Below are 22,228 nucleotides of genomic sequence, written 5' to 3'. Positions count from 1 at the left end.
CTCCTTTTCTCTCTGCCCCTCCCACAATTGTCTCTCTCTGTCCTAAAAATAAATAAAACCAAAAAAATAATTAAAAAAAAAGAACACAGTATATAATATTTACAAAAAAAAAGTGTTAATCAACTATGCTTTTGCTAAGGCTTCTCATAACAGTAGGCTATTAGTGGTTAAGTTTTTGGGCAGTTAAATGTTATATATCGATTTTTTACTGTGTTGGGTATCAGGACCCCCTAGCCCCACATAATGTTTAAGTGTTAACTCTGTGTGTGTGTGTGTGTGTGTGTGTGTGTGTATGTGTGTGTGTATCAATTTCTCCTTCTGGAGAACCCTGATGCACAAAGCATAGTAAGTTAAAAAGAATAAAATAGGGGTGCCTGAGTGGCTCAGTGGGTTGAGCGTCCAACTTCAGCTCAGGTCATGATCTCACGGTTGATGGATTCGAGCCCTGCGTCAGGTTCTGTGTTGACAGCTCAGAACCTGGAACCTGCTTCAGATTCTGTGTCTTCTTCTCTCTCTGCCTCTCTCACTCTCTTTCTCACTCTGTCTTTCAAAAATAAATAGATGTAAAAAATTTTTTAAAAGAATAAAACAAACTAAGAAAAAACACAGGTAGTATAATAAATTTTTACGCAGACTCAGTATAACGTGAAAAAAAGTAAAAAAGAATGTTCTGATATTAGCAATGGCATATCTTAAAATATAGACTTGACTTTAATACATAGTGCTTTGGTTGATTCCATGCAATGCTTATATATTAAAAATGTAAATGTAAGGGGTGCCTGGGTGGCTCAGTCAGTTAAGAATCCGACTTCGATTCAGGCCATGGTCTCAACAGTCCGTGGGTTTGAGCCCCTGTGGGGCTCTGTGCTGATACCTCAGATCCTGGAGCCTACTTCCAATTCTGTATGTCTCTCTCTCTCTCTGCCCCTCCCCTGCTCACAGTGTGTCTCTGTCTCTAAAAAAAAAAAAATTAAAAAATTAAAATGTGAAATCAGATACCAAATGACAATCTTTTATTCACATTAAGCATGAAAACAAAAACCATAAAGCAAACTTAACATTATCAGTTTTAAACCTCGCAGCACTGAGGCTGCTAAATGTCATACCTGGTAATAATAATTTAACACATTGCACTATGCTTACATTTAGATGTCATGAAGTAAACAGACCTTCCATAGGAAATTGGGGGAGGGAGGATAAAAACAGTTATTAGGCTCTGAAATAACCTGTATTAACAATATTGCACTTTTTTAAAACTGTTTATTAGGCCATACTATTATTCAGAGCTGTTATGGTTTCTTTTCTAAAAATGAGCCATAAGGATTTTAGATATTAGACTATACTTTATTGAAAAGTTTCTATTTTTAAAAATTTCTTTAAAGTTTATTTTGTGGGAGAGAGCATGAGCAGGGGAGGGGCAGAGCAAGAGGGTAACTGAATGGGATTCTTGGGAGCAGGTTCCATGCTTTCAGCAAGCAGCCTCGACAAACTATGAGATCATGACCTGAGGCCAAACCAAGAGTTGGAAGTTTAACCACTGAGCCTACCAGGTAGCCCAAGAGTTTTTAAATATAATGCCTTGTTAGAATCTTTGTGCCAGATGAATTTCTTACCTTGGCATGGTAAGTCAACATCTATGGTCACATGATACTTTGTCAACCACTCTGCATAGTTAGATCTTTATTAATATGTATAATGAATATAAATGACTAAATAAACTTTGCTATGCAAGAAATATTGTGATGAACAGCAGTGAATAAGTTTTAATATTTTCATAGACTTCACTGCCACTTCTCATTTTTATGATTAGGTTGGACTTGTCATTATAATAGAGAACATAAACACACAAATTATATTGATTGAGATATGTCTTCCAGAGACCCCATAATTGGCATTCTCTTTTTCCTCATGGGATCCTATAAAATGAAATGGCTTGCAGAGAATGTGGAGTCCTATTCATATACTCTAGATTAATTAGGATATTGGTTTGCTTACTTCACCAAGGGCTAGATAGCAGTCTAAGCCAGTAAGGCAGTCTAGAAGGATGACAAGGTTGTACAAGGTCTCTCAAAGGCTCAGGCTCCTTCTCTCTTAACTACAAGGTGTCCAGCACATAGAAGGTAAACACACACACACACACACACACACACACACACACACACACACACTGGTAAAACAGGACACACTTTAATTTAAATAAGGCCTCCCAAGCTCTGTATTATATCAATAATACAATAACCTGATGACATCATTTTTTATTTTACCCACTTCTTAGCTTCATTAGGTAAATAGCTGTGTGCAGTACAACTTCTAGTGGCTGAGAGTCTCTGTTTTCCAAGAATATGTGGTGGGATGGAATTCCTATTGTAGATGACATGCCCATATCTGCTTGTTAGGGTAGATGCTTCTAAAAAGTAAATATTTTAGAAAATACCTTTTATCATGATCAAAAATGTATACAATCTGTTTTTCTTCAGATATAAGCAGAGAAGTATGGAAATAATGGGAATTGGCTAGTCAGTTTTTGAAACAAAAAGTTATTATCTCAGAATCATTAGACTAACACTAATGTTTTAATTTTTATAGACATGATACTCAAAAATGGACATGATACTCCATACTATTGTGGTCTTCTTGTTATCATACATATAAATCATGTTAATACTAACATTTATACTTTTATGTTACACATAAATCATGTTTATACTTCTTTTTAATTATTATTTTTTTAATTTTTTTCTAGGAGAGAGGGAGAGAGACAGAGTGAGCAGGGGAGGGTCAGAGAGAGAGGGAGACACAGACTCTGATATACGCTCCAGGGTCTGAGCTGGCAGTCAGCACAGAGCCCGATGCGAGGCTCTAACCCACGAACGGAGAGATCATGACCTAAGTGAAAGTCCGACGCTTAACCAACTAAGCCACCCAGGCGCCCCTATACTTCTTATGATACATATATATTATAAAAGTATTAAGGTAGGATACCTGTAAAGAACTCAAAAGATACAATATAAAAATATTTCTTGAAATAGAAACAGTTTACTAAATCAAAGGCTTTCATCTCCAACATCTCATATAAATTTCATAGGTTTCCAGACTGCTAAATAATGAATTTCCTAATCAATTTCTCCTTTTGAGTTCTGGGTTTAGCTATAGAAGACCTACAATCTGTATTTCTAATATGACTTTGGATAAAATCTATTGGTAATAATTTAGTAAACCAAGAAATAATCCCTATCAATTCAGGACATGTTAAAATAGGCATTCAATGATGTTCTTCAAATTAAGTGCAAGTTATTAAATATATTAATTACCAAAATAATTCTAAGGGTTACATCAGAAATCTGGTGAGAAATATTCAGATTTAATTTTTACTAAAGGGATCAGGCTATAGTAAAGGGTCATGTGTAAAGAAATACTGTGGGTAATCAACAATTATTTTCAGAGAACTTAGACACTCTCAATGGGTATGTTAAAATTTATAATTGTTTTTTATTCTTCATTAATATCTTAAATCAGTGGTTCTTAATGAGGGGTACTTTTATCTCCCTCTTCTTCCCCACCAAGGATATTTTGTCATGACTAGAGAATTGCTACTGACATCTAGTGGACAGGGGTCAAGGACGCTGTAAACATCTACAAGGAAAAACCAAACCAAAACAAACAACAACAAAAAAGCCTCACAACAAATATGATCTAGCCCCAAATATCAAGAGTATAGAGACTGCTAGTCAATAAAGTGTTGAACTTCATGTCAAAATTTTACTACTATTACTGAGAAAATAATTCCACAACTTGACATATAGAGCTGAGTCTGAAGATCCATGAGGACAAAGAAAAAAATCTTAAAAGTTAAGTAAAAAGATACAAATTAGCTAAAAGGCAAGAAGAGTAAGATTAACGACAGGATTCTCATCAGGAAACACAGATGCTAGTGAAGATATTAAAAATGTACATCAAAACAAAAATAGAAAAATCTTTTAGCCTAGAATATTTTGCCAAGAAAACATTTCATATATAAAATTATTACAAGAAGTTACAATTCATGTTTTCTCATTGAAAAAATTAATAAAATATATTCTTAGGTAAGAAAAGTATACTTAGAGGAATGTTAGGAAGAATGTCAAGGAAGGCATTGATAAGTACATAGACAACTGAATCAGCAATCGATTGTAAAATTTATAAAACCAAAACTGATGTTTGGTGTTAAAAAGTAGAAAATGGACTCCTATAATAAATTGTTATGAAACATTCATATCCCACAATTAATTTTATTTATATTGTTCCTGAAAAAGACTGGGGTTTACTACATTTACATAGTTATATAAGTCTTGACTTAGATATATTTAACATTTTTAAAGCAGTAGTTTTCAAATTAAACATGGCAGCCTAGACATAGATAGTTAACGGCTGCTGTTTCTTAGAATAATCCCTAAAAAATGACAGTAAAGAAGTAAAGGGACATTAACTCATAAGAACAAAGTAAATGGGAAAAAGAAACAAAGAAAGAAAAGATTATATTAGCATTTTTGAATCTGGAAAGCAGATTTTAAAAAATGTAAATTTATATTGCAAATCTGAAAACTGCCTGGTAGGGGATATTGACATCAATTAGTAGGACTTTACATGTCCTGTAACCCCAGAAATATTCAGGAATTGGAAGCACTATATACATTCAAAAATGAGGGTCCGCTGTAGCTGAAAATAAGATTGGTTGTACATTTTTATGAGGAAATTGTATTTTCCCCTATCTTCTTCCCATCCTCAAAATGGAAGAATAAATTTTAGTCTCCTGAGAGTCATAACTGGAGAAATTGCACAGTTATGGATACCAGGCCCAGCATGAGATCATGGGTGAGGTTCTGCATTTAATGTTAGAACAACAGTCATTCCCCCGACACGTGACTCTGAAAATACTTGACTCTGAAAATATAAAAATGGAAAAAAAATAGAACTAACATCATAGTTAGCAGTGAGAGACTAAATACATTATTCCTAAAACCAGGAAAAAGGCAAGAATATCTACTCTCATCACTTTTATTCAGCATTGTACTGAAGTACCTAGGAAAATAAGGCAAGTAAGGAAAATGAATAAGTGGAACCTGTACTTAAAAAATATAAAAACCGATTTTATTTCCAGATTACATAATTTTATAGAAGAGTACTAAAAATAGCTATTCAATTTATCTAGAATCTAACCCATTCTGTGGTGGTGGGGGCAGGGCTTTTGATCATAAAAATTCTACTAGAGGATATGGCACCTGAGTTTAATAATAAACCCTAAGTATTACTTAACCAATGTAAGGTTTTTGAAAGAGAATTCATTCAAATGAAAGAGAAACTGAGAACATGGTATATGTGAGAAATCCCAGGCTCTTCAATTTTGCCAAAGAAAAGAGTGTTAGGTAAGAATAATTAGAAAGATCAACAGAAGCCAAATAAAGGATGGATATTTATATCTGTACTGGGGTTGACAGAAATGACTACTGTTTTCTAAAATAAGGAAATGTGGTGTCATTTACATTAAATAAAATTCACTGGATCATTTGTGGAGGATAAACTCGAGAGAGACATTACTGGCAACATAAAGACAATTTAGGTAGGTGACACAGAATGTCAGACAAATAATGGTGTCATGACTTTAGTAACAGAGATAGAGAGGAGGAAATATTTCTTCAGATGTGGAATGTAGTATCAGCTGAGTTTTATGATTACTTGGTTTGGATGAGAGAAAGAAGAGATACTGATGCTTCACAGTTGGATGACAAAGTCAAGGTTGTCTCACTACAGAATAAAACACTGGTTTGGAAAAGGGTGGATCAAGATGACACGTTCCATTTGAGATATGTTAAGCTTAAAATTCTTGTCAGTCAAAGTACAAAAATGTATGGTGGAGAGTTCAATATATAGTTCCTAAAATCTTAATAAATCTATGATATGTGTTGTTCTGGAAATAAAATTCTAAAGAAGTAAACTGTAAAAACATGGTAGTTGATAGCCTAAAATGAAATCAGAACTGAGAAGAAGAGAACTAAATATAAAATACTAAGGACTAATTACATATAAGGACGTGTATTAGTGCATAAAGAGAGACTGATGCATGAGAAAGAGGAGTAAGCAGGTAAAGAGAAATGGAGAAGCTGAAGAATGAGGAAGAGAAGCATAAGAAGAATGGAAGCAATGTTTAGATATATGTAAGCAAAATAAGAGTACAGAATTTTAAGGTAGAAATGGTAAACCACTCAATATGGCAAAGAACAAACGAGATTCATTCCACTTAATATTAGAAAGTTTACTGCTAGGAGCCTGGGTGGCTCAGTCTGTTAATCATCTAACTTTGGCTCAGGTCATGATCTCCATTTGTGGGTCTGAGTCCTACATTGGGCTCTGTGCTGACAGCTGAGAGAATAGAGCCTGTTTTGGATTCTGTCTCAGTCTCCCTCTGCTTGTCTCTCCTCTCTCTCTCTCTCTCTCTCTCTCTCTCCCTCCCTCCCTCCCTCTCTCAAGTAGTCTGGTCTTTTAAAATTATTTTATTTAAATATTTTCTTGTAGTCACAAATAATAATTCTAGATAATGGAGGCATATTTCAATTTGAGTTCCATTTTTTTTTTTGAAAAGTGAAGGTATTTAATTTGAAAATTTTTGGGGTGGCTGGGTGGCTCAGTCGGTTAAGCGTCTGACTTCAGCTCAGGTCATGATCTCAAGGTTCTTGGGTTTGAGCCCCACGATGGGCTCTGTGCTGACAGCTAGCTCGGAGCCTGGAGCCTGTCTTCGGATTCTGTGTCTCCCTCTCCTCTGACCCTCCCCTGTTCATGCTGTCTCTATCTCTCTCTCAAAAATAAATAAAACATTAAAAAAAAGAACATTTTTTTTAAATGACAAAAGGAATCATTTTTTCCCAGCTCGAATTTGTATATAAATATGTAGGTGTTAATGCAATAAAATATTCTCTTTGAAAAGAAAGCAATTTTGTGATGGTAATCATTTAAAGCGGTCTAAATTATGGATTGAGTTTTCTTTAATCTGCTCATGCTTAAGATAAATAAATGTAACTAATTTATAGTATAATTATATTTGAATCTGGGTTATTATGATTCTGTTAATGATATGTTGGTGTACTGTGGATAAAATATCTACTGCATGAAAAGTTGTTATTTCTCTTTGTGTGTTGACACTCAGCAAAGTGTAAGGAAGAAACTAAAAATTTCTACCAAAAAAGCTCCTTATTTACATTTCCAATTAGTATATTTTTGTGTTTGTTGAACAGCAAGGATAAAAAATAATTGCATCACTCCCACTCAAATAAATAATCACAGTGATTTCCCAAAGGAAAAAGAAAACTCATCTAAAGCAGTTTGGCTGTAGGCCTTTTATTTTGTTTTAATATATTGGGGAATATATTATAATATTTTGAATTTTCCAGGACATGCTTTTACACTAACATCGATCTTACTTTGTAAACTTTCACTTTAGGAAATAATTAAGAGTTATTAAATGAAAAGATGAGAAAGTTGATAACATTTTCTGAGGAGTACCAAATTTTTTTTCTTTTATTTAATCAATAATCTCTCCTTACTGAAGATACCAACTATCAAAAATGAGCAAGACACCCAAACAACAAAGCAATATGTGGTATGTGGGCTATTTTTGAATTAGCAAATCCTATAAAATGTATCCTTTTATCTGCATGTCTAACTTTTGTGACTTATCCAATAGATTAGAAGAACAATCTCCCCCCAGATTTGCTAGGTCACAATGCAAGGATCCCTGGAGACATGTATGTAGCCTGGCATTTCCTTAGACCTCAGTAGGTTTAGTAATGCCCCTGGAATAGCAATGCTGTGTCAGCTGGTTGGTAATTAGTCGGGGTATAGAATAAGCTGCTGCCAGGGCTTGAGTGGCTCAATGGTTAAGCATCAGACTTTTGATTTCAGCTCAGGTCATGACCACATGGTCATGAGATTGAGCCCACATCTGGCTCTGCATTGAGAGTGGAACCTGCTTGGGATTCTTCCTCTCCCTCTGCCCCTCTCCCACATGCATGCCTGCTCTCTCTCTGGCTCTCCAATAAATAAATAATAAGCTGGTGCAACAAACAAATCACAGAAAATAATGGTTAAAATTAAAGGGAATTTTTTTCCTCACATAATAGTTTGAAGTTAGGAAGGGATCCCAAGGTTTGCAAAATAATGTTGCCATCCTCAACATCTGCCTCAATCCTTGCATCCAAGACCCTTGCTCCAGCTTTTGCAATTCCCACCCAAATGGAGGAAAAGAAAAATGCAGAACAGGAAGTAAATTATTTTTTAAGTTATGTTTAAGGCAACAGTTCATGCCTTAAAAGTGGAAAAGTGGGCTGCATAAGGCCCAAAACCAGCCTGGGGGCTTTGGGTGCAGAGATTTTTTTCTTCCTTCCCTCCTTCCTTCTTTTTTCTTTTCTTTTCTTTTCTTTTTTCTTTTCTTTTCTTTCCTTCCTTCTTCTTTCCTTTCTTCCTTTCCTTTCTTCTTTCCTTTCTTTCTTTCATCTTTCTCTCTTTCATCTTCCTTTCCTTTCTTTCCTTTCATCTTTCTTTCCTTTCTTTTCCTTCCTTCCTTCCTTCCTTCCTTCCTTCCTTCCTTCCTTCCTTCCTTCCTTCCTTCCTTCCTTCTCTTTCAAAGAAAGGAGAATATGCACAAGCTTAGGAGATGGGTAGAGAGAGAATCTTAGGCAGGTTCCATGCTCAGCATGGAGTCCAGCATGGGGCTCAATCTCATGATCCTGGGATCATGATCTGAGCCAAAATCAAGAGTCAGACACTCAACCAACTGAGCCACCCAGGCATCCCAGGGGGCAGAGTTTTCTAATGGTTTAGCCAGAGACTGGCCTGAAAGGCAGAATAATTTCCTTTGACCATGAACTTTTTGCTACTGAGGAAAGCCAGAGAGAGGCCCTGTCAATACACAGAGCTAGACTAGGACCCCTTCTACTTGTCCAGAGTAAGTACTGATACTATGGGACAATAAAGGAGATACAGTTAACCAAATTGGAAAAGGTGTGAATGGAACACTGTAGGGAGCATGCATTTGGGCTCGGTTTTTAAAGATAAGTAAATTTGGGCAAAGACAGAACTTTTCTGTAAGCCCCAAACTGCTTAGGATCCATATTCCAGTCTTGGTGGAAATAAACCTTCAAGCGCTAACCTACCTTCCCTATAAGAATATTATCTTGAAATATTCGAATAATTAAGGGTCCAAAAGTTTTTATTTATCAGTAATTTTTATTTCTGCAGTGGCTTTTTCTCTTAGTTTTGTGCGACCTTCTATTCAAATGTGTTTAACTTTCATTTGATTCTGCTTTTTCTCCTTCATATATATATCTTCTTTCTCACTTTGATTTTCATTTTGTTTTTCCTACCCACATACTTTTCCAGGTATCCGTTTTCCTTTTAATGCTCTCCATTTTCACATTCGTGAGTTCAAGCCCCACATTAGGCTCTGTGCTGAGAGCCCAAAGCCTATCTGGTATTCTGTCTCTCCTTCTCTCTGCCTTTCCCAGCTTGTACCCTCCTCTTTCTCTCAAAATAAATAATAAACTTAAAATAAAGATCTCCATTAACTTTCATTAACTCATGTTAATAATTGGTAATGATCAACAGTTTGAAATAAGGAATGTAAGAAATATGGAAATAGTGTAAATGGGTACTGGATTAGCTTTTCTCTAATTCTTATGATGATGTCTATTACTGATAATCATCAGTATGGATAACCATATGCCAAGACAATTGTTTCTCAAATTAACAGCAAATATATTTTATTACAAATAAACACTTTAAGAATACTTAGAGCAAAATCACAAATCTATGTCTTACCACTAATTGCTTTATATTGTTTACATGTTTGAGTTTCTCCATCGATTGTAAAGACCTTAGGGTCATATGCTGCATCTGATTTACCTGTTATTTGGTTAAGCTTACATGGACCAGGCTAATTATCTGGTATTAAGCTATGTGTTTCTTCAATTGATGTTACCTGCACCACCCCCCTCACTTTCTTGTCAACAAAATTAAAACAGTAGTTAAGTATACACAAAGTAGTTTTAAGAAAAGGATGATCAAAAAGTAGAAATCTTTGCTTTTAAACCTTTTTAATATTTCTGAAAATTGTTAGCAGAACAAAATCTTGAAAGCCACATAATATTTCATTTGTGAGAACTAATTTAAGAAGTATAGGGAAATGGGGCACCTGGGTGGCTCAGTCGGTTAAGCATCCGACTTTGGCTCAGGTCATGATCTCACAGTTTGTGGGTTTGAGCCCCGCATCGGGCTCTGTGCTGACAGCTCAGAGCCTGGAGCCTGTTTCAGATTCTGTATTTCCCTCTCACTCTGACCCTCCCTGCTCACGCTGTCTTTCTCTCTCTCTCTCTCAGAAATAAATAAATTAAAAAAAAAAAAAGAAGTATAGGGAAACTATGAAAATCTCAGGCCTTCAATGGAATATATAGTAGCTGAAAGGATTGGAAGAAATAAAAAAGGCCTTCAAAATTTTAAAAGAAAAATGTAGAGTTTTCTCAACAACTAGATATTATCTAGGAACAGAGATTATAAGGAATTATAAGGAAGATCTGCCCATATATACTTCAAAATGACTTGTTTGAGTGGAGTCTAGTAAGGAGAGAGTATAACCACTGACTGCCATTTAAATCACTCTTCAAAAAATTAACAATAGAACTCCTCTAGGACCCAGCAATAGCACCACTAGGAATTTACCCAAGGGATACAGAAGTGTTGATGCATAGGAGCACATGTACCCAAATGTTCATAGCAGCACTTTCAACAATAGCCAAATCATGGAAAGAGCCTAAACGTCCATCAACTGATGAATGGATCAAGAAGATGTGGTTTATCTGTACAATGGAATACTACATGGCAATGAGAAAGAAGGAAATGTGGCCATTTGTAGCAACGTGGATGGAACTAGAGGGTGTTATGCTAAGTGAAATAAGTCAGACAGAGAAGGACAGATACCATATGTTTTCACTCATAAGTGGAACAGGAGAAACTTAACAGAGGACCATGTGGGAGGGGAAGGGGAAAAAATAGTTGGGGAGAGGGAAGGGGCAAACCATGTGAGACTTTTAAATACTGAGAACAAACTGAGGGCTGATGGGGGTGGGGGAGAGGGGTAGGGAGGTTGATGGGCATGGAGGAGGGCACTTGTTGGAATGAGCACTGGGTGTTATATAGAAACCAACTTGACAATAAAGTATAAAAGAAAAAAAAAATCACTCCTGATCCAATGCTACATTGTAGGTCTCCTGGAAACCCAATATCGCCTTACAGGATGAAAATGAATTGTAGACATATAAACACTGACTCATTTATTAAGAAATAGAGAGTGAGTGAGTATAGACTAGAAGTGCTGAAGTTAGTAAAATTATTCCATGAGACAAGTTATTTTCAGTTATAAGAAATCATAAACATATGTAATCCATAAAATACATAAATATTATATTTATATATATAAATTTTATATATTTATATATAAATATATAAAAATTATATTTTTATAATTTTTCAGTACTGGGAAATGACAATGATGTTTTAATGATTGGATAATTCCTCACAAACCTAAATTTGACTCAAGGTTTGATCTCTTATACCTGACACACTCTTCCACATGCATCTCATTGTAATTCACTTTTTCATGGATTCAGGCTCCAGCCTTCTTTCTCAATATCTAATTGCTATCAATATTAACATTTCTATATGTTAAACCCCCTTTAGCTATTTGTCAACCAGTTATTAAAATTTTGTCCCAGTTTTTCTTGGGTTTTTGCATCACTAAGATACATTCAGCTGTAAGCATTAGAAGCCTAATAAACAGAGGCATAACTGATACAGATTTTTTTTTATATTTACTTAATAAGAGGTCTAAAGGTTAATTATGTCAGGGTTAGTTTATCACTCAATAGTATTAGAAGAAATGAAGCTCTTTTCACATTCTAACTGGACCATATACATAGCTGTTGAGGTTTTAATCACTAATTCTTTTCTACTCATGATGAGAAGACAGCTGATGTAATTTTAGACACTTACCAGGTACAAGGATGAAAAAAAGGAAAAGCAATGGTGCCAATGAAAAATTCTCTAGCACCTGTGTGTTAAAATTTGGCAAAGGCTGTCCTGAAGTTTTCTGTTAGATACCTCTTTACATTTCATTGACCATAAGTAGGCCAAATAATAATCCCTAACTCTCAAGGATGTCAAGAAAAAAACTACCCTCATGAAAATTGCTACATTAGTTTTGAACAGAAACAGACTTCAATAAGCTCAGGCAGAAAGAGAGTATGTATTCATCTTGTTTTGATGAATTCTAAAGATCATGTCTCTATTTTTTTCCACAAAGTTAAATTCATTTTCTTCATTCTAAAAGTCTGCAATTCCAAATAATATGCCAATGAACTTATACAATATCTTTGTTGTTTATGCATTCTGAAAAAGTATTTCTTAGCTCTTCAGAATTCAACATGGTAGCCTAAGGAAAATACCTATATGAAGCCAATTGGAGTAAGATGATCTCCTTCCCAAACTGTCACTATTTGGCTCAGAAGTAGGTTTTACCATACCACTTATCAATACAATACCTCTGGTTTCTGGAGGTGCCTGAAAATTTTACAATTCAAATGACCATGAAAATACATGATTCAGATGGTTGCCTACAATTTCAGTGAGTTCTGACATCTGAAATATACCAGAGAAACCCTAACTTTCTCTTGCACCAAGAAATGCCTCTAAAATTCAAGAAACATAATTTACTATATCAGTTTAAAATATCAAGATAAGGATAACATTTGTTTCATTGTCTTGAAAAATCAGTGCACTGAAGTTATCTGGTACAACATACGCAGCATGTGTTGGCAATATAAATGCAAGAAAAATTAGATTGTACATGTTCATTAAATGCCATATTGTAAAATAATGCAATAAAATGTTACCATTTTATATATGTGTTAAAAATATAGATAGCATACCACCATTTCTTTTAATCAATTAACTTTACCAAGTTTTGCTTAAAAAGTAAGATAATCAGGTAGTGAGTGGTTTAGAGATAATCTTCATCACTTCACAATTTTTTTCTAAGATCAGCCCTCTTCTAAATGTATTTGGTAAAGAGATGAGGAAACTTGGATTGTAACATAGAGAACTTACATTATTGTCAGTGACTGTTTCATTTTGTACAATTACTAAATTGAACAATTTTAAATGGATCATTTTACAATTATAGATGATTAATTTAGAGTCTGAATCAGTATAATTAGTGAGCTGTAAAGCTCAAATGCCACAGTCTAGAATTCATAGTTAGTTAATATCTGGCCCCTCAAAGCTTTTCATTAGTTTTCTTAATGTCTACAGTTTCCATTCTTTAGTCAAAATATGTCAGTCACAGCACTTTATTTTTGTGCTTATATGTTTCATACCTCTTTAGATTTGGTCCCAGATCCCCAAATAATTGCCTTAGTTCAGCAACACTTTTATAAAAATTCTTTTAAAAAAACTCAACTATTACTAGCCTCTACATACTACTTTCATTACAAATTGTTTTACCTTTTACCTACCTTCCTGTTCTTATCTTGCCATCTTTTATTTATTTATAGCAATCCTGTAAAGCCAAACCATCGGATGGCCTGCCTAGATTTTGATTACATTTTCTTTCTTTTTTTTTTTTAATGTTTTATTTATTTCTAGGAGANTTTTATTTAGTTCTGAGAGACAGAGAGAGAGAGAGAGACAGCGCGAGCAGGGGAGGGTCAGAGAGAGAGGGAGTCACAGACTGAAACAGGCTCCAGGCTCCGAGCTGGCAGTCAGCACAGAGCCCAACGCGGGGCTCGAACCCACGAACCGCGAGATCATGACCCAAGCGAAAGTCGGACGCTTAACCGACTAAGCCACCCAGGCGTCCCAGATTTTGATTACACTTTCAATCCACAAATTAATCAGACAAAAATAGAGGGACCCATTTCACAAGTAAAGTCATCTAAGATATTCAAGGAATTCTTTTCTTTATTCCAGCCTTGGGATTCAGGTCTCTCAACTTAAAAGATACCAAAGCTAATGTGAATGGAAGTTCACTCCAATTGGCAATGTTAAATTAAGGTTCTCTCTCTCCCAAGAGGCCCCAGAAGCATTGTAGTGTCATTGGGTAGAAATCTTCCCTAGAAATTTGGACCAATCAGATGAAATCATGAGGTCATAATTTTCCATCCAAGATGTCAGAAAAACACACCACAGGATTCCCTTTCCTATTCTCACCATTTTTACTGTTCTTTTCTATAACCATTTTCTTTATCCTCATTATAACTTCAATCTTCTATGATGAAACTTAAATTATATTATTTACTACTCCTTTTCCCCCATCTCCTTCTCCTCTCACCCAAGTGTTCTTTTAATAGCAGCCATCCCCTGTCTCCCTCCAAGGATCCCAGAATCTTTGGCATTCTTTCATTCAACTTGTCTCACTATCTTATAATACTATTTCTGATTGCTGATTAGGTATTACTTTTCCTTTGTAAGCCTTAGTTTCCCCCAAATCCCTAAACATGTTTCCAATTTCTCTACATTTTTTGTGTTAACCTAGGGTACTTAGCTTTTCTCTGTAGATTTCAAAAGGAATATCCTTCAATTTCAATAACTTTCAACAGAGCAATCTATGCTTCTCCCTTAACATAACAAAGGATCCCTTCAATGGGCCTAAGCTTTTGCAGTAATGACTAATTGTCTTCCAATACCTACTCTTTTATTGTAGAAAGTCAGAGTACACATCTCTTGCCTTGTTCTATGTATTTAATAGCATCTAAAAGATCCTGATGATCCCCTGAGCATAATTAACCTGGAACATTTAGAACTGTCCATCCTGCAAACAAAAATCTGAGCATTCTCTTCCCAATTGGATGGGACAATGTCTCCATCAAAAGAGCTCATATGGCATCTCAAATACAAGTCTATGTGTAATTATCCACATGAGCATTGCATAGCCTCTGAGAAAACATATTTGATTTGTGGCAACAGTGCCTGCAGGTGTCTGCCTGTTACCTGGATTGCAATCTGCTATCTAGTTAATCTAATCAGATCTTACTTAATCTTTATAAAAACTGACTTCTTTTCTTACCTTAACTGCTTCATTGCCTCCGGTTAAGTTTTCCAGACATGAGATGATCCTAAAGGGGAAAAAAATGTGTTATACCTATAAGCTTAGGAGCAAAATTATAGTTCCATAAGGATAATATGGGCTTCTTGTACTTACCAGGTACTCAAGAAGCTTTAGAACAAGAGTCTGAGACAGAATAAACCTATAATGCTTAACTACTACAACATTTCATGTTTGAGCAACTTTTGTGACTGCAGCTCTAGAAAATAACCAGGGTTATGAACAATCTTACTGAAGGTTACATCACTGCTAGAGAACTATAGGAGCTCTGGTGAGTGGTTCTCTAAAATGGTGTAGCTTGAGATATGGTCATGGCTTCTTACGGTGGTATCAGAAGTGACCACTTTAGTAGATACATTACCTGAAACTTTTCTGATGTCTATGCTATGATCAAAAATATTCAGACTTTAAACCAGGCAATTTATTAGATCTCTACCATTGTCTTCATCCTATCATCTAAAGACATTTTCCAAACTTCTAGAAGATTCTAACCTAGCCCCCTTCAAATCTCAAATTTTGTTTTTATTCCTACATTCAACCTTTAATAATTATTTTACTAGCCCTTCAAGGTCAACAAGGAATATGAAGGTCAGTCTAATACTAAAAACCATTTTGCAAATAATTTCACAATGACTTAGATTCTAACCATAACAATGGTTAAGGACAGGTTTTGTTTGCTTAAAACAACAAGGGGTAGAAGCCTGGCCAAATGTTCAAAATTATCTATTACTTACCCATTGACTTGACTTGTCCAAACGTTGGTCGGGCTTTTCTCCTCCTCTCAGGCCCCTACTTTTTGGCTCCCCACCAATATTAAGCAAGCACTAAAGCAGAGACCATCTTCCCTTAGCAGCTCTTTCCAATAATGAACCAACTTCCAAATGACCACATTTCTTGTTGAAGTATCCTGCTTTTTCCTTCTGCTCACACTACCACTATCCTTTTCTCCAACAAAGTTTCCGTTAGCTCTACTATCCCTTCTCTATAAAAGACAAGCTTTTTCCTGTTTGATTTCAAGACACTGTAGTTCCTGAGTTTGAAGCATTCTCCCTATGACAATATTCTTTTTGAATAAAGTTTCCCTTTCCTTAAGTCAGGATTCATTTTTAAATGACACCAGTGAGCTTAGAAGTAGTAGTGCAATGTTGATTACAGCCTTTAAGACACTGATCAGAGAATTTAGCTAGGCTATGATTAGACTCTTGACACATGAAAATATAAGATAATAAGTGTGTGTTGTTTTAAGCCACTATGCTTGTAGTATTTGGTACATAGCTATAGAAGAGCAATAAATGTAGAAATTCACAACATAAACTGGAGTCTTAGCATACAATATAAACTCCTTTTTTTTTTCAATAGAAAAGCTACCTTAAGCATTTAATATATTCAATGTAATTATTTTCTTCTGTGTTTTACTTTATGTTAACTAGAAAAGTTCTTTATTCTAATTTACCATAGTTAATACAATGGTCTATACTGATTCAAATCAAATTTATATTCAAAAAGCTTAATTATAACATTTAAAATAAAGTCTTCTGGGAAATGTCTTGAGAGTAATAGCATTTCATGACCAAGACATTTCTCATCCACATACATGAGAAACCATTTTCATATATACCTAGAATTGATATTACACACATTATTTGGATATAGAAGTATTTCCTGTAATACATTATATCTACAAATGAAAAAAAAATGTTCTGTTGGTTAAACAGTAATATTCTTAGTATATGTGCTGCCAAAGTGAGCACAAGAACAGTAATATTCAATTAAAGTCAATATTAGCAGACATGATCTCCAATTCATTTTCATTATTAGAACCATTTCAGGCAGATAAGGAAATAGGGATAAGATTTGGTAGAGAGTGTAATGTGAGGACATAGTACAAAGATAGTTTTGACATTCAATAGAGTAAATATTTTTATAAGACAATAACACTGAATTTTGGAGATACAGTTTTGACCAGTTGTACAGTAATTGTGACAGATCATTACTGTGGTGATTAATGGAAGTTTGTTTAATCTTTTTTTTTTTTAAATATTTTATTTATTTCTAAGAGAGAGAGAGAGAGCGTGAGCGTGAGGAGGGTCAGAGAGAGAGGGAGTCACAGACTGAAACAGGCTCCAGGCTCTGAGCTGGCAGTCAGCACAGAGCCCGACGCAGGGCTCGAACCCACGAACCGCGAGATCATGACCTAAGCGAAAGTCGGACGCTTAACCGACTAAGCCACCCAGGCGCCCCATTAAGTTTGTTTAATCTTATCTGGATGTATCTGAAGATATAATTTAAGTTATAATTTTAGAAAAAACATGTATAATAATATACCATGCTGGATAATATTCGACCCAGAAGTCATGTTTATATATATTCTATGAATTGCTGAACTGATACAGAATCCTGGATTCCCTTAGTCCCTTGCAGGAATTGTTAAGGACATTTAAGGGAACAGCCAGTCATCTACTAAGATATATCCAAGTCTTTTGTGTTAGTAGAGTATATCTCAGAAAAAGCACAATAAATTGAAATTATACTAATGAGAGTTTTCAGTTGTATCCCAAGAATAAGAGGTCTGAAAATCTGAATGTTCCAGCATGTTCTTCTTTGTTAGCCACAAGAATTTTAAGGAGAGAGAGGATGTGTTATTTTCTTAAGACAGCAAATATCTCAGTGCTTTAGCCTTAATTTATAGATTGAGAGTAAGGGGACTGTTATTATTTGTGCTACAAACTACATAAACAGTTTTTAAGCATGCCAACCATAAAATATTTAAAAGATATATGTATATATATATATGGCATGTTTAATGTTTATTTTTCAGAGAAAGAGAGAGAGACAGAAATGGAGACTGAGAGGCAGACAAAGAATCTGAAGGAGGCTCCAGGTCTCAAGCTATCAGCACAAAGACTAATGCAGGGGTTGAACTCATGAACCATGAGATTATGACCTGAGCCTGTCGGACACTTAACCAACTGAGCAATCCAGGTACACCTATATGCGATTTTTAAGTAGCAGATATGTTTGATAGTAAATGGTATATGAACTTTAAACATCTGGGAATCAGACCTCTTAGAAAACAAAAAGAAAAGCCAAAGTATTGCAATTAATTCATCATGTTTTGAATTTTTAATACAAATAATATAAAACTCATTTTTTAGAAATACCATAAAGCAAAAATCAAAGGACAGCTGCTTATAATAATATCTTCTTTCCCAAGTTATCAGAGATAAGAAATTAAGTGAATTTAGGCAAATGAATAGATATAGCTTCTGTCACTGATAGCTTAAAAGAAACAGGACTTACAAATAATTTTAAGAATGTTCTAATTCATCATGAGATCAAGGATTAATTTAAATGTGGAAATACTAGTGTATCTAGATGGCTCTCATATTGATAAAACAATATAACAATAAAATAATATTTATCAGGTAGTATTACAGGCATATTAAATACACTGTTTTTTAGTCTTCAAAACAACTTTAGGTGCTGTTTTTATGTGTAGTTTATTTACAATTGGGGCAACTGAAGCTCAGAGAGATTATGATTAATTTATCTAAGATTCATAACCAGGTATGGAAGTCTTTACCTATTGTTTCTTTCAGTTCTCATGAAGGTCAGCTAAGACTAGGCACAGTGCTGCAAAACAAATGTTTATTCTCTGATCCTTCATTCCCTTCCCACTCCCTCCTTAGCATCTATACCATGTTATGTCAGGTTCCAGGTGACACCAGGTACCAACCAACATTAGAACATAAAGCGACCTGAGAGACATTCTTACTTTCATTAAAACTTACTCATTCCAAGGTATTATGCTAAGTGAAATAAGCCAATCAGAGAAAGACAGATACCATATGCTTTCACTCATATGTGGATCAGGAGAAACTTAACAGAAGACCATGGGGGAGGTGAGGGGAAAACATAGTTACATAGAGGGAGGGAGGCAAACCATAAAAGACTCTTAAATACTGAGAACAAACTGAGAGTTGATTGGGCGTGGGGAGGAGGGGAAAATGGGAGATGGGCATAGAGGAGAGCACTTGTTGGGAATGAGCACTGGGTGTTATATGGAAACCAACTTGACAATAAACTATATTTTTTAAAAAACTCACTCATTCCAGTGTATTTCACAGAGAATATATAGTTGTAGCTTTCTTTCCTATAATTATATTATGAGAGTGGCCTGTTTGTGAAGTCACCTGTGACCACTAACATTATATGGGTAAATTATTCAGAGAGAAGATATGAGATGTAGATTCTTTCTCGGACTGCACATGATAGCATTTTCTGAGAGCGTAGCTGCCCTCTGCCTCTTCCTTTTGTTTTGAAGCCTCGGTCCCTCCCTCTAACTTCAAACTTCCAGATACTACAGATGATGATCAGGACGCTGTCATATAACAAGGGTTCATAGACTCAGGTCCCAGAATTTCTGTTGCCTCAAGCCTTTTAGGATCCAGGATAGAAAACAATTGTTGCATGAAGCTATCACCTCACTGATGCAGATCTGTGAGAAGCACCGTCTAAGAAAGGTGACTGAGGCAATCAAATACCAGGAGTTTGCCAAGTTTTAAAGTGGCTTCTTTTTCAAGTGATACTTAAAGGTGGTCTCAGAACTACTTTATCTTGTCACCTAATCACCATATTTTAGGCACACTCCCCCGTGAAAATTTATGTCAATTTATTTATGAATTCTGCATGTAAAGTAGCCTCATATGATGATTAAAATCTTACAAACAAGTGGAATTTAAGAAGGAAGAGATAAGAACTTATAATTTATTCCAGAATCCATATGTATTCCTTTGTTTATGCCAAAATGAGCACACAATACACTTTGAAGACCACTACTTCAGAGGTCTCAAGAGTTTGGCTTTTTCTCAGAAATTCGTTTTTAACCTAAATGGAGTCTTTTAGAGTCACTTGGGATTGTCCATCCAGCATTACCCTCAGTTTCATGTTATTTACGGAATTATTTTGGATTCACGTTTTGCTTCACGTGGAGATATTAGAAAGGGCTCCAGGCTTTGAAGTCAAAAATATAATATTACCAAAACATACATATGTAAAAATAATGTAGATGTAAAGTTGATACTGGCTCATACATTCTCTGATTCATTCTACAAATACTTGAGGGCCTACCATAAGCCAGACTATATTCTAATTAACGAGGGTCAGGAGTCGAAAGAAAAAAAAACAGTAAAATCTGTGCTCCTATAGAACTCACATCCCATTGGGCAGAAAGAGAAAATAGATAAACACACACAAAATATGCAAAATGACAATAAGTTGTATAAAAGTACAGTTTTCCATGGTTACTTAGGGCACAAATTCTGGAAACAGACTGCCAGGCTTTCAAGCCTGGCATCCCCTCTCTCCACTTACTAGCGTCGCTGTGCGACAATGGACACATTAATAGGTCTTTGAATGTCTGGCCCCTAGACTGTAAGTCACAGATAATAATATCCCAATGTTGTTGTGGGTATTCAATCAATTAGTATTTATAAAAACCCTTAGAACAGTGCTTTTTGGGATAGCTATATTGTAATATACACCAGCTCAGCTCCAATTATAAAAAAAGGGAATAGAGAGCATAAAGGAGAATAGTGTGAAGCTTGGATAATTTTAATAGGTTAGGTTGCTCGTGGAAAATCCTTAGGATAATGAGGGCATACTGTACTTGATCACAAATATCTATTTTTTTTAATGTGTAACATCATGCTAGTTCCCTGGGTTTCTGAAATAGTAGTAATTTCTCCCACTGTGAGTATTAAAATCTCATTCCAAATTTGAACATTAAATTGTGGATTCACTCAACTATAATGGAGAACCTACACCCCGCAAAAAAGACAAAGTTACATAATTATTGTTGATTTTGTGTTAATGGATAAAATATATGCATTAAGCTGCCAGTCAGAATAAGAAATGTATCTTATGATTTCATACTTCAGATAAACTTGAATATAATTTATTTCTTTTCTTTTTAAACATGAAGCATCTTAATAAACTCTTTCTACACGTGCTGATTACAGAAAGAACAAGTCATACAGATCCTTCCCCGCAAAGAAAGTTATCACCTGACAGCATCTATCTTCTAACAAGAAAACCCATATGTTAATAAATCACAATGGACATTGTTAGAGAAAATGTAAGTAAAGACAGTGAGCTAAGTTTGAAGTGGTACAAAATGAGAACACTGGAGTGTTGCTGTGGACCAGACTTAAACTTATCACACATCAAAGTAAATCCTGTGAACTTCCCAGATCCGAATCACAGAACCGAATTTCATTACACTAAGTTCAGGACGTATACAGATAGTCTTCAGATTTGGCTGCTCAAGCTGTATGTTCTTCCATCTCCAATAATCACAGAATTGGAGGTGGCATGAGTATCTGATACACCTTTTCTTTTGTTCCTCTAATTCCGCTAATACCCTTTCACAGACCTTGACCAGAAACACTAAGTGAGATTTAATTACTTGTGCCCCAAATAATACATCTTTCCCTCTTTCGCTGCATGAGAAAGACTAATTAAGCTGTCACTCAGCATAATCTTCATTTTGGATATGTGATGTCTTAGGAATTTTTTACTCAGAATCCAGCTCACTGTCACAGGCCATTAAAAACGACCAGTTTCTAATCTAACTCAAGAATTACAGTCTGTTGTACCCTCCGATATACCACTGTTTTCACAAATCCATGATTTTGTCCAAGTTATACAAGGAATTTTTGAAACGAGAAATTCTTGTTATATAAGCTTTGATACACTTTATGTTGAAACGTATCCAATAAAAGTTTGAAAGAATATTCAAGAAAAATTTGAAAGAAAAATCAGATTACAAATCCTCACTGTCATCATGTAGGGAACTTCTGGTGGGTGTGTGTGTATTTAATTAAGTTTTTTTTTTGTTTTGTTTTTGTTTTTTGAAAGAGGAAAGGGAGAGAGAGGAAGGAGCAGAGAGAATCCCAAGCAGGCTCTGCACTGTTGACATGGGGCTGGATCTCACAAAAGGGAGATCATGACTTGAGACAAAATAAAGAGTTGGCCGCTTAACCAACT

General features: G+C 35.2%; 1 long non-coding RNA gene across 2 annotated transcripts in view; it reads right to left on the bottom strand.

Moving 5' to 3' along the window:
• Positions 1-22,228, bottom strand: part of LOC120219778 — a 95,473-nt gene that overhangs the window by 60,083 nt on the left and 13,162 nt on the right. For both annotated transcript variants that reach the window (XR_005525388.1, XR_005525387.1), the window contains one exon: positions 15,143-15,191. This is a non-coding gene — a long non-coding RNA (uncharacterized LOC120219778). The remainder of the gene's footprint in view (positions 1-15,142; positions 15,192-22,228) is intronic.

This window comes from Hyaena hyaena, unplaced genomic scaffold (assembly GCF_003009895.1).
Source record: "Hyaena hyaena isolate Hyena2069 unplaced genomic scaffold, ASM300989v1 scaffold_649, whole genome shotgun sequence".
Taxonomy (NCBI): Eukaryota; Metazoa; Chordata; class Mammalia; order Carnivora; family Hyaenidae; genus Hyaena; species Hyaena hyaena.
The sequence above is the reverse complement of the archived record's forward strand: the minus strand, read 5'-3'. Positions and strand labels throughout refer to the sequence as shown.